This window comes from Notothenia coriiceps, unplaced genomic scaffold, assembly GCF_000735185.1.
Source record: "Notothenia coriiceps isolate Sejong01 unplaced genomic scaffold, NC01 NC01_scaffold00036512, whole genome shotgun sequence".
In the NCBI taxonomy this organism is placed as follows: Eukaryota; Metazoa; Chordata; class Actinopteri; order Perciformes; family Nototheniidae; genus Notothenia; species Notothenia coriiceps.
In genome coordinates, this window is record NW_011369213.1 from 335678 (window position 1) to 348198 (window position 12521).

General features: G+C 38.4%; 1 long non-coding RNA gene across 1 annotated transcript in view; it reads right to left on the minus strand.

Annotated features, from left to right (window-relative positions):
• Nucleotides 1-3757: 3757 nt before the first annotated feature.
• LOC104963913 (uncharacterized) overlaps nt 3758-12521 on the minus strand; it is a 49681-nt gene continuing 40917 nt past the window's right edge. The window contains exons 2-3 of the long non-coding RNA XR_800359.1: nt 9639-9850; nt 3758-4187 (exon numbers count right to left, since the gene is read on the minus strand). This is a non-coding gene — a long non-coding RNA (uncharacterized lncRNA). The remainder of the gene's footprint in view (nt 4188-9638; nt 9851-12521) is intronic.

Consider the following 12521-nt stretch of genomic DNA (forward strand, 5'->3'; position numbering starts at 1 on the left):
AACAAAAAGAAATTAACTGGGTGCATGCCCCCGGACCCCCCTAGAGGATGTGAGGTCATCACAAATAAAACAGGTTCACATGGATAGGATACTAGATAAGTGTGCACACTCATTATACAGACTACACATTTTTCTTGGATTTGTTAACACTATAGTCCCTAATAGCCTATATTTGTAGAAAGGCAGGAAATGGAATTAAATTGAGAAAATGTTTCATTGCTGAGGACCCCCTGTTTTTTGTCCCCCCCCCCACTTCTCAAACCAAAGTTACACCTTGGACATCAGTGACCTGTGCATGGTTTGTAATAGGATTAATCAGGACGAGATAATGGCTTTGTTGTGAAGCCAAAACAATGCCCTCGGATCTCAATAGGGTCAATTAGCAATGACCTATGATTACCTCACGGACACTGCTTTTGATAACATGAGGCCTCTTGTTTCTCTGGGACTGTCTGTTGTGTTGGCAGGCGTGATCTGTTTCACTTGGCATTTTATTATTTTTGTACAGACTCTGTTGTCTTTTTAACGAGGGGTGAATCACCACTCTGCATTATATCCATCCCTTATGATATGCTGATTAAATCGTTTATGTCACGTGTTTTTTTCCAGACAACATCACAGGAAGAGCTTTGTAGTGTAACATCCACCTCATTCAACACTTAGGTCAAATGAACGTGGCACATCCATTTCTCTTCCTGATGCTGGAAAACAGATTAATATTTATTATAAGGTTCAATAGTTGCTGGGCTCCCATACCTGAGCAAAGCAGTATTAGCTGTGTGATAAACAACTCCTCACTATTTGATAAATAATCCAAGAGAAACACAGACAGAGCTATGAAACTTTTATGCCCTGTGCCGCAGAGGCTCTTTCTCCTGCTGAATACCAGACATAACTCTGGTAGCATGCAGAATCCCAATATGTCTCGATTTCTTTCAATCTGTTTTCCTTCACTAGGTCTGTCTCTTCAAATATGTTTAAAATAACTTTTTCACTCTTACTAGTTGTGTTTTTAATGTTTGTTTATATTAAAAACATATTTTTCTCTCTGCATGCTTCAGAAATATGTTCTGATTGCCAACAGGTTGTTGTGCACCCACACTGTTAGAGTCTCGATATTCTTCCCCTGCAGCCTGCCAGTTAATTAAGATGCTATTTTCAGAGCGTGTGTCTCAAGTGCACAGGAAGCAGAAGAGAAATGTCCAAACTGAAGAAAGAAAAACACAATTTTTGGAGGATATCTAGTTAACAGATTGTTTTTTATTTGGGGATTTTATTGTGTGTTTAGTAATTTGTGTGACCATCTGGTCAAAATAAAAGAAACAGACCTCAGAGATCCATCACTTTGCTGTCTTAATTTAATTCATTACATCCTTCCGCAAACATACTGGACTGTAACAATCTCTAAATCTTATTATCTCGTTAGTTTATCTGCACAATTAATCAGATTTATATCAAATATCCAATATTGAGACATCCAAATCATACTCTACAGAATAACATATCATTGGTTGGTAGAGATACTCTTAAGGAAACACAGTTAAGTCATTTAAAATATATAGAATGATGAAAAATGTTCAATCCCTCCAATATCATGAAATATATCACATTTGCAGTTTGTGTCAAATTAATTGCAATTAGTCATTTTTCCAAATCATGCAGCCCTAATTTAGCCCTCTCGTTTAGCCAATTCTGGTAGCCATGATTATTTTACTGCAGATTATCATTGTTGAAAGTCAGAAATACATTCTACTGCAGTCTATCTATGTGTTTTGATGATTGCAATGGATGCTGCACTCTCGCTGTCTCACGGAGAGATACCGCAGGTCCTTCCTTCCTGCAGAGGTCAGACTTTACAACCAGCACTGCCCCTAGTAGACCCTCCTACACACACCACAACACAGACTATAACACCCCTTGCTGCTAAATACAAACCAACTTTGTGCTATATGTGCAATATATATATGCCATTAATAACTGTGTAATTTATACCTGGCCACTAAATCAATATATATATGCCGTTAATAACTGTGTAATTTATACCTGGCTGCTAAACCCTTGTTACTGTTACAAGGTATGTATCTTGTATTTTGTCAATTGTGTAACTTGCTGCTGTTAAATACCGTCAAACTATGTGCAATATGTGCTTTATGTGCAATATATACTTTATATACATATGCTATCTTTAATAACTGTAATATATACCGGGCTGCTAAATCCTAAGAACTGCTATAGGATTTGTAGATTTGATTTGTTTTTGATCTGTATTTTGGAAAATGATAACTTCTTTAAGTTTTATTCTTTTTTAGCATATTGTTTATTATATTATAACTTAGTACTTTTTTTAACGCATGTAAAATATGCAACACTAAGCTGTCTGTGGCTCTCTCCTGCTGTAACGCTGCAAATTTCCCCTCTGTGGGACTAATAAAGGTATTCTGATTCTGATTCTGATGTACTGCAGCCGTGCTTTCTTTGATTTGGAGCTTTCGGGGCGAGTGAGTTGTAATCACTTGACTATTGAGGGGTTGCTTTAAGTCACACTACAGAGGCACGGCTTTGGGATGGAAATGTTTGTCTGTCTATTTATATAATACTTGAACCAGACTGAAATATGGAAATAACCCATTGGATGCAGCCATACAATTATTCCTGCTCTCCAGAAGTGTAATCCTAACAACGTTGGTGATGTCCTGACCTTTTCTTCCAAAGCCACCATGAGATTCACATGCACATGTTTGGAGGAAGATGTCTCATTAATGTCTCATCATGATATGTAGGTATTCATGTACCCCTTGAGAAGACTTAACTTCAATTCCCTTAACTTTTCTATCTTCAGCTTTATTGTAGTTCTAAAAACGATAGCTGATCCACTGCACTCTTTTTTCTTATTCCGAAAGGTCATTTTAATAACTACCACGACCTCTCATTGTAAGACACGATCCACACAGAAGTGTTGTAATGCCATTTCAGCTTGTTACGATGTGTACAGTTCTAGCAACATATGCTCTGTCCTCACACTAAATGATGTACCAAGGCACAACAATGTTGTGCTAACGAGAAAAAAGCAGTGTGGTTTGGTTTTCACAATTTTTCTGACCTGAAGAAAACAACTCCCATGACCCCTTGTTACTTTTTGATGCCACTAAACTTTGTCTTATGTCATTGATTTGATAAAGAGACCCCTATCTGGAGAAAATGACATACTGAGTGAGAAAGAGAAATAAGGGACAAAATAATCAGTTTTACTGTCCTCCCCTTTTTCTCTCTCTTTGTGAAATGACTATCTTTAGTGCTTCATGAATTGAATGTACGAATATTGATTTAGTTATTCTGCAAACAGTTAGACTGTTGCAGTTAAGAAGAAAAGCAATTTTAACGATTTAACCACACCTGTGGCATTTTAAACCATCAGTCCACCTCTTTGATCCAGATTATGATAACACATTTGGCTTAGACATTCATGTCCCCTAAAGTATAACAATGAATGTATAATTTGGTGCTCTGCTCAAGGAATAATGCATCGCCAAAAGTATCATGCTGTTGATACCAATTTGTTCCACTTGCTTGTTTAATCCAAAAAAGAATAATGATCACAGTTCTTCCCACACAAAGTCTCGCCTCTTGCTCTTCAGAAAAAATATATTCCCATGCAAATAGCGAGATTCTGGCAACCTATGGTGATTCTTTCAGGACCAATTATTTTTCTTCAGAACAGTGTTGGTGTTTCCACATTGCAACAAAGTGAAACTGAGGATTCTTGTTATGAAACTTGATTTTATCTCTGAAAATGTGTGAAAAAGAGAAGGCTGTAATTTTCCTTTTTCCAGTATACACACTTCTGACAGGTAGAGTTAGGTCATGCTGAACTGCCAAGGATACTCAATACAAAATGAAAACTGTTCACAACCTCAAGCAACCATTAGAATTAAAAATGGGACTGAAACTCAGGCTCTCAGATGTTAGCCTTTGTAAACCATTTACATACAGAAAAACCTAAAACACACTACTGGATGGGGGAGAACCACAGAGAGCATAAAAGGGCCGCTCTAATAACAACATTACAACTGTAAACTGATGTGTAAACCCAAGTCACACATGGATATATAAAAACGTCGCTATAAGTGTGTTTTCCTTCAGCTCTCCATCTCTGACAGAACCTCTGAGCCTGGTCAGCAATCCCACATCTGCAAAGGTTTAAAAACAAGATGTTTAGTGAGAGGCAGCCAACACACTGGGCACAGAGTAAACAGCCTCAGACATCCACCGCTCAAAGGAGACAGAGATGCAACCACCGACTAAACTCCAGAGCACCAGAGAACATGTTGCACTTGTCAGAGTCATGTCTCCAGTCAGCTGTGGTTTCCACTAGACATTTCCCTTGTGGAAAAACAGGAATCAGACTTTTGAGTGAGGAAATAATTAAAATAACTGCATTTGTATCAAACAAATGGCCCTGGATTCTGAAATATTTCCATACAATAAAAGTAATGGAATAGCCTAATGTTGAGTTTTAACTTGCTCAGTAATTCACACAAAGGGAGAAGTGATTGATGGTCTCCCTGTCTTTTCAGATGTGAAATTAACTGTATGAGAAGACATTTGTCACACTGGGAGCCATATAATATGAACTAATGTTTCTGTCAAAGATATCCCATATTCACAATGTATGAATCTTCTGCATTTGCCTGCTTTAACAAGACAGTAATATATTTGTACATGTTATGAATATTCATCAGGGACTTTACACACATTTACACACATTTACATTTCAGTTCTCGGGTTATTGTCAGCTAAACATCTAATTAAGTGTCATGTAAATGAGAACATTTAAACACTGTACATTGTGGTTAACAGCTAGTTTTCATTTATAGAAATCATTTTTCTTACAGTGACATTTTGCATGACAAACACCGGGAAAGGATTGCTGTGGAAGCTGTGCAACGAGATGAAATAAGTATTATTACACATACTGATGTGTCCTTGTATTCAAAGTTATCAAATAAAAAGCTGGACAAAAAGTGAAACAATTAAAGTGAGGCTGACAACGTCGTAATGTAACGGTCACATGGCGTCCATAGATTTTTGTTGAACCTGTTGAATCCTCTTTAAAAATAGTAAGACAACTGCTTTTTGGTGCTTTGGTTTCTATTAAGAATTCAAGCTGTTGGATATTCAAAACGGCTATTCTGAATCATAATTATCGTCTCACCTTTACATGAAAAAAACCCTAAGACAGATCCTCAACTCAACAACCACACATTTAAAGACTTTTTAACCTGATACAGTGACCACTTATGCCCCTCATAAATCAGTCAATTATTCAACAATGTAAAACACCGTAGCAATGCAAAAACAGCTGCACACTGTGATCATCTAATGGAAATGCAACTTCAGCTGTCGAGGATTTAATAAAGAAAATTGAGTTTATAGCTAGTCGTAATTATCTTGTCTATAGTTTTGTTTTTACATTTAAAAAATATACAGCTTTAGGTATTATCACAACACAATACACAGAAAATATGGAAATAAAAGAAAAACCTATACACAGCACACGAGCACACATATTACCCCTAGATTCCACCGGGTCCATCTGCGTCGCGTTACGGCTGCTGAAGGATTATTTGAATTATTTGAAGTATTAAAGTAACGTGTTATGGCAGGAAAGTTAAATCTGGTATATTCATTTTAATGTCACCTTATATATATTCATGTGTGTTAAACTTGTGATTTCTGCATTGAGTGACTTCTGCCTAGCAGATACCAAGAAGAGGCCCCTAGGGTATCTGTTAATTATCAATAGTCCTTGCAATTAACAGGGGAATTCCCGGATACATTTTCAGATAATGTAGTTAAAGTCTTGTAGAATTAATGTTTATCTCCTACACATCCTGCAGGCCTTGAGATTTGGGTCACCCAGCAGTAACCAAAATAAACGTCCTTTTGAGCTTAACAATAAAATGTATTCATTCCTAGTAAGCTGACTTTGGGGTGAAGGGAAGTTCAGGGAAGCCATTAAGCGATAAGAACAATTAACTTCTGTTAAAGATACATGATACGATGTTTGTGTGTTGAGGATGTTTAGGGGGAATGAGTATGTGTCCTGTCAAAGAGTCCTCTGTCATGACTCGAAATCATTGATTGGGGGATCTGCCTAAGGGCAGAGGCACACACACACACACACACACACACACACACACACACACACACACACACACACACACACACACACTACTACTAGTAGAACGAACAAACGATNGAATATTGAAGTATTATTAACTTTGTCTGTACAAAGTAGCCTGTCCAGGAAATATGCCCAAAATCAACAAAAACTGTGAGCCGGCAGGCAAGACGCTCCGCTTCTGAAATGCTTCTGAAACGCGCCCGGTAGGGTATGACGCCGGAGGAGGCCGGACCAAAACCGCGACGCAGACAGACCCGGTGGATTCTAGGGGTTAGGCTCTTTCACACCGGAGTACTTTTCCCTTTTAGTTCCGATAGTTCCTGGGATTTTGCGCTAACACCAAAAAGAGAACTTAGTTCATGAGAACTTTTCCCCCCTTTTCAGTCGCTGCTAGAGAGCAGGTACTTTCTTGGGGAGAGAAAATTCCAATTTCTGATTGGCTGGGCGAATTGCATACCACGCCCCGTAAAAAGTTTTGTGAAGCCGCCATGGTTTGCTGGCATTAGCATTATTAGCATTAGCACAGCGCACCAACGGAGAGAGACTAACTTATGGCAACACAAAAGAAAACATGGGAGCGGTGGAGATGATGAGGTGTCGGCGTTCTGGCGATTTACTCGGAAGACTTCAGTAGAAGCTGCTGGGAGTCCCAGCAGCTTCTACTGAAGCCAGTCCCCAACTCCGGGGACTTCCGGCCGGGGACTTCAAGTGGCAGTATACGCCGTGAAGTTGTTTGCGGCCTGCCAGTAAACCCAAAGCAGACGTCAGCGGCTTCATTTGCGTAATCTTCCCTCAGGGAACCTATTCCAGTTTGAACGCGATCTGCTCTTTAGTTCCATGGGGGAACCAAGTGCTGGGAACTAAGTGCTGGGAACTAAGTACGGCAAAGTACTTGGTCTGAAAGCGGCTAATATCCACTTGTTGTAGACCTTGGTAATATACAGAAAATGTGCTTAAAAAATTCAAAAGCTCCAGGTTTAATTTTAGTCAGCACTTAACCTATAAAATATTATTTCTAAATGTAACTAGATTTGAGTATTTTGTACCAGAATTGAGAGCCCTTTATGGAGAAAGAAAGAAAGACATTTAGATCTACTGTACAGTGTTTAACAGATTCCTTTCACCATGATTTAGAGAATACAGCCAACCTTGGACTTCTAAAAACCGGATACAAATCAAAATATTTATTTCATGAAGTCAGAGGACATTTTGTATATTAGAGAGTGTATCCCAGCTGACGATTTGTGTTAAGGAGACAGAAGTTCTAGAAATAATTGGTACATTGTTTCGCCTTGTAGTGCAAAATACAGCATGAGTTAGGCAGACGGCCACGTCGTTTGAATATTAATCTCAAAAAGTGTGGCAGTAGTGGTCACTCTGTTCGAAGGACGGAACAGAAATATATTTCCAGAGTGAGTCAAATGACAAAACACATAAAAAGGGACACACCCTTCCTCTGTAAAACTCTCTCACACACACACCCCCACACACACACACACACGAGAAAGACATCACAAGTTTCAAATGACGTCTCTCATTGTTACTGTCCCAAGTTCAAGATGTCTGCATTTCAAGTTTGTGCTGACATTGTGATTCAGCCTTTCCTCTGCAGAGAAGAGTTGGGTGTGTGTGTGTGTGTGTGTGTGTGTGTGTGTGTGTGTGTGTGTGTGTGTGTGTGTGTGTGTGTGTGTGTGTGTGTGTGTGTGTGTGTGTGTGTAGAGGACAGGGGGTAGAAGGTGTGCTTCAATCCCAAGTGGCTTCAGTTCCATAGCGGCACGGAAGTTGTGCCAGCAGGGCAGAACAAAACTGTGTGCAGGCTTCAGTAGCTGCTGTGCAAAATGAATTCAAAGTGGGTTTAAGGTGAATTATGAGTGTCAAACTGGGATAACCAGCACAAAGTCAGGTTGCTTATATAAATGCCTAGCTCAGATCTGCTGTTAACGTTCTGCATTCACAAAATAAACCCCATTGCCTGCACTGACACGTTTCCCTTTTCATTCAAAGCACCAGAGACGTGAATGAATAAAGGTCGAAAAACATTTGAAATGATATTCTCTTTGTTAATTGTGTAACCCACTCAAATATGAAGAAAAATTAGTGGCAGCTGCCATGTATCTGTGAGTGTGAGAGTTGGGGAAATGTTTTTGGAATTGTTTGTGATGTTTTGATGCTACAAAACAGGAACTAACAGACCCTACCAAGGAAGGATAACGTTTGGAGCAGCAGTGTTTTCCTCTCCCCTGCACAAAAGAGGATTACATAAACAGAAAAAGGACTTATAATCAATGGTCTCGTTTCTCCTACTGGATCACCGAAGAAACGACAGACTACCCGGGTAGAACATTGGATTATTAGTTTGTTCATTTTCAGAGCTCTATTTTGTTTGTTTTGTTTATTCCTCTATCAACTTTGTGTAAGTGTTGTTTCATGTTTAATACAATGCCGGTTATGTTAATTTAATATTGTTATTTCTATTTTTTATTATCTTCAACTCCTCATTGAAAAGCAACCTTTTACATAGCAATGTTACAATTGCTTATTGGTGAAACATATTATTTAATGACATTTAGAAAAAGAGAACTAAATGTTGACAGGATTTCTGTTATGAATTCATATTGCCAAAGAGGAACTGCCTTTTACCTCCCACTGTGATCACTCAAAGACAAACACATAATTTGCATTTGATGTATCAGAAATGTTTCAGGTGTGCTTGTCTGAAAAATATCTTTATAAAATCATTTGAATTCTTGAAGTCAAACCGGTCTTTAATGTAAACAAACACGGCTATGTTTACATGCAGTGTTTCCAAGCACAACACACATCATGAATGTGAATAGGACATATTTGAATGGATTTTCTTATGCATAAAACATTGTAGCATATCTAAAACCGTGTTTGTTTGGATCCATGTTCAGAGCTAGAACATCTTTCTCTGCCGTCTAAAATAATCTGGACCAGCAGATGTCTGAACTATTTCTGGTTATTTTGGATATTCACAATTATAACGTCACACGCCTGGTTTGAGCTCTAGATAAGTAAATCTGATAGTTGACTCCAAACAGCTTAAACCTGTCGCTTAAAATGATCTTCTGCTTGGCTCAAAAAAATGTAATTTGGCCTGGCATTGTGCTCCACTCAATGAATCCGATAATTAAGTAATTGCACAGAGTTCATAAAAAGCCTGCAGAGAGTTCTGTCACAGCACACTGAAGAGGGCGACCTGCCAAACTGTGCTATTTATAAATGTGTTGAAATGGTTTTCAATGCCTCAGCATCTTTGAGAGTTTGGACCTCCCACCAAAGTTCTGTTTCCTCCTTCTCAAGCGGAGAAACACAAGATGTCAGGTGAGAACGGTTTAGGTCCGTGCCATCCTCCTCATATTCTCACACACACACACACACACACACACACACACACACACACACACACACACACACACACACACCTACTGACCAGTTTGTTCACTGTGAGGCTCCTGTCACGCTGCCCACGGCAGGGCAGATGTCCCTTCATATGGACAAAGCCAGAGAGAGGAGACGGCTAAAATCTCATTAGCAAACGACTACATCAGTTGATCAGCATCCACACCACGGAGCAGCCTGGGGCTCTTCCTCCCACTCCCCATCAACAGCTTTCACCCTCATTCAGGAACCTTTGTCGAAACGCTTCATGGGAAAAAAAGAAGTACAAAAACACAACATAAATCTGAATCAAAGCGACAGGACCTTTCTGCTTGTATTCGGAAAATCTCTCTCCTATTATGACAGGTGTCTTTATTTTTTCTACCTTATGTGCACGCTGCTCTCTCTTTGCATTACTGTAAAACTGACTCTATGCAGCGTTTGGCTCTACGTCTTACAAAGCGGAAACATAGCAGAAGTTTCATGCCTCCTATATTTATCCTTGACCGTGTGCTGAACTCAACAATCTGTAGAGCATAGGCTCAGAAAATATATTGTAAATGTACTCTGTATTTCTCAGCACCTGCACAACACTCCACTATCCATAAATGACAAAGCTCGTTTATTATTGTTTTGTTGAAAGATACACATAAAAAGACATTTCATTTTCTGCTTACATTATTTAGAGGATACCAAAAATACTTATATTGTCATTAATGTATTCCACCATACTTATTTTAATAATTAAAATGGATTAGACTGACATTTCACTTTGATGATAAATTTTTCACACCATTAACCCAATGCAGTTAGTGAGATAATGAGAAGAAAAGCCTGCAAAACACACAATTCATAAGAAAAGCCTTTATAACTTAGCACACATTAACTCACTGTCAGAAAAAACATGAAAACAAGCTTAAAATACCAAATATATAAGCTTGAACTAGTGTTTATGCTAATGTAGTGGCAGAGAATCAGCAAACAGGACACTCGAGGCAGCGCATTAGGTGAAGAAGTTCAGTTCCCTGATGAAAATAAGCTCTTCTCAGAAGCATCTATGATAATAATAAAGGTCTAAAGCATAAAGCTTTGTGCATGAGCTCACATGAAGTTACACTTTCATACTGACGAGTAAACAGTTTGTCAATTCAGATAGTAATTAACAGCTCTCTCTGTACATGTCATCAGCCATTTAAATCTCTGTGTGATGTTTTCATAGTTGCATAGAAAACATTTCATCAAGGTCACAAAGCAAAACCTTTTGGTTGTCTATACAGTTCATTATTTATTTATCAGACATTTAACATGCACAAGAGCTGAGGTAAGGTTACACAAAATAGGATTTAAATGTGATTAGTTTCTCTTTCAGATTTCCATTAAATTGCTTTTGCACAGGTAATCTTTCTACTCATGAAACAATTGGACAGGTTCCCCCGGAGATATGGAAATTGTTTCCACGGAAACGGCTCTCAACATGTCGTTTTTTGGTGTCACCGAGTCAAGTCATCGACAATTATTAAATGGCTAATTGCAGATAAAATGAAAAGAGAAGTAATCAGAATAAGTGACGGGGGCGTGGACACTCATGTATGGCCGAATTATTCCTTGAGAAACTTGAATAAATACTGTTTTTTTTGTTCGTTTTTTCTATCATTGATGTAAGAGAGGGAATTATGACCCGTTTAACTTCATAAACAATAGCGCAGGGCAGCTTGTAATATGTAACTGAAACTACGAGTGCCAAGATTTAAATAAAAGAACAAGCATTTATTTCCGATTAAATTGAATGGTGTGATTTTATGCAGAGTAACAAGGTAACAGGAAATACATTTCAACCTTCATTATACGGTTTAAACTGACTTCAGGAAAATTGAAATATGTTTTTTTTAAGGAGCCTTGTTACTTTATAGGCTCTTAAGTGCACTAAATAAGTACATTTTTGACAGAAAATAATATTGATCTGCCTTTAAAGCAAGAACATTTTTCATATTTCATAAAAGAAAGCAAATTAATGTCTATTTCTTCCTCATGAAGCAAACTAATTCTTTATTGAATCAAAGCGTGATTACTTAGATAATCAATAGCTGCAGCCATACGCTGGATTAAGGTTTTTTATTTTTGTGAATAAGTTAAAAAGAAAAGTTTCAGTTTTGTACAATTGTGTTAACCACAACACTTTAAATGCAAACCCTCTCTGCAGATTTCTAGGTGACTCTGATCCGTGTGAGATGTTTATCTTCAGTGTCCGATCAAAGCTCAACACCGATTTCCTCTCAATCAATGAAGCGGTGGCAGCTCCAATCGTCCTTTCCTTTAACCAATCTGCCAAATAAATCTAACTTGTCGTACACTGTCAAAGAATGTCTCCAAGGGAGGCGAACCTCATCTGTGTCTGAGGCATGGATCTGTGTCTATATCATTCTGCAAAGCAGCCTAAAGAGCTTTCTAAAAGCTAACATTCTTTAAAGGAGATTGTTGTGTTATTGTGTTCATATATCAATGGTGCCAACAGCTGGAGGGACCTCAAAAGGAGACATTTAGATGGCTTTAAAGTGTGTGTGTGTGTGTGTGTGTGTGTGTGTGTGTGTGTGTGTGTGTGCGTGCGTGCGTGCGTGTGTGCGTGTGTGTGTGCGTGCGTGCGTGCGTGCGTGCGTGCGTGCGTGCGTCAGTAAGTTACAAAACTACTTTTAGAAAAATCTTCTTTTGCATCAATTGCAGTGACATTTTGCAGGTGAACCATCTCCAAAAAGAGTATTAAGCTTTGCCTTCCCATAAACATGTCCGCCTTCAATGGACATTTTAAAAAGAGGATACAGATGTATGCAGATGAACAGATATATTGTTCATGTATTCTTTTTTGGTGCCATTCCTCATTGTAACCTGGTGCCTAAAATACCAACAATTCAACTAAACTGCACAAAGCTAGTTTTAGTTT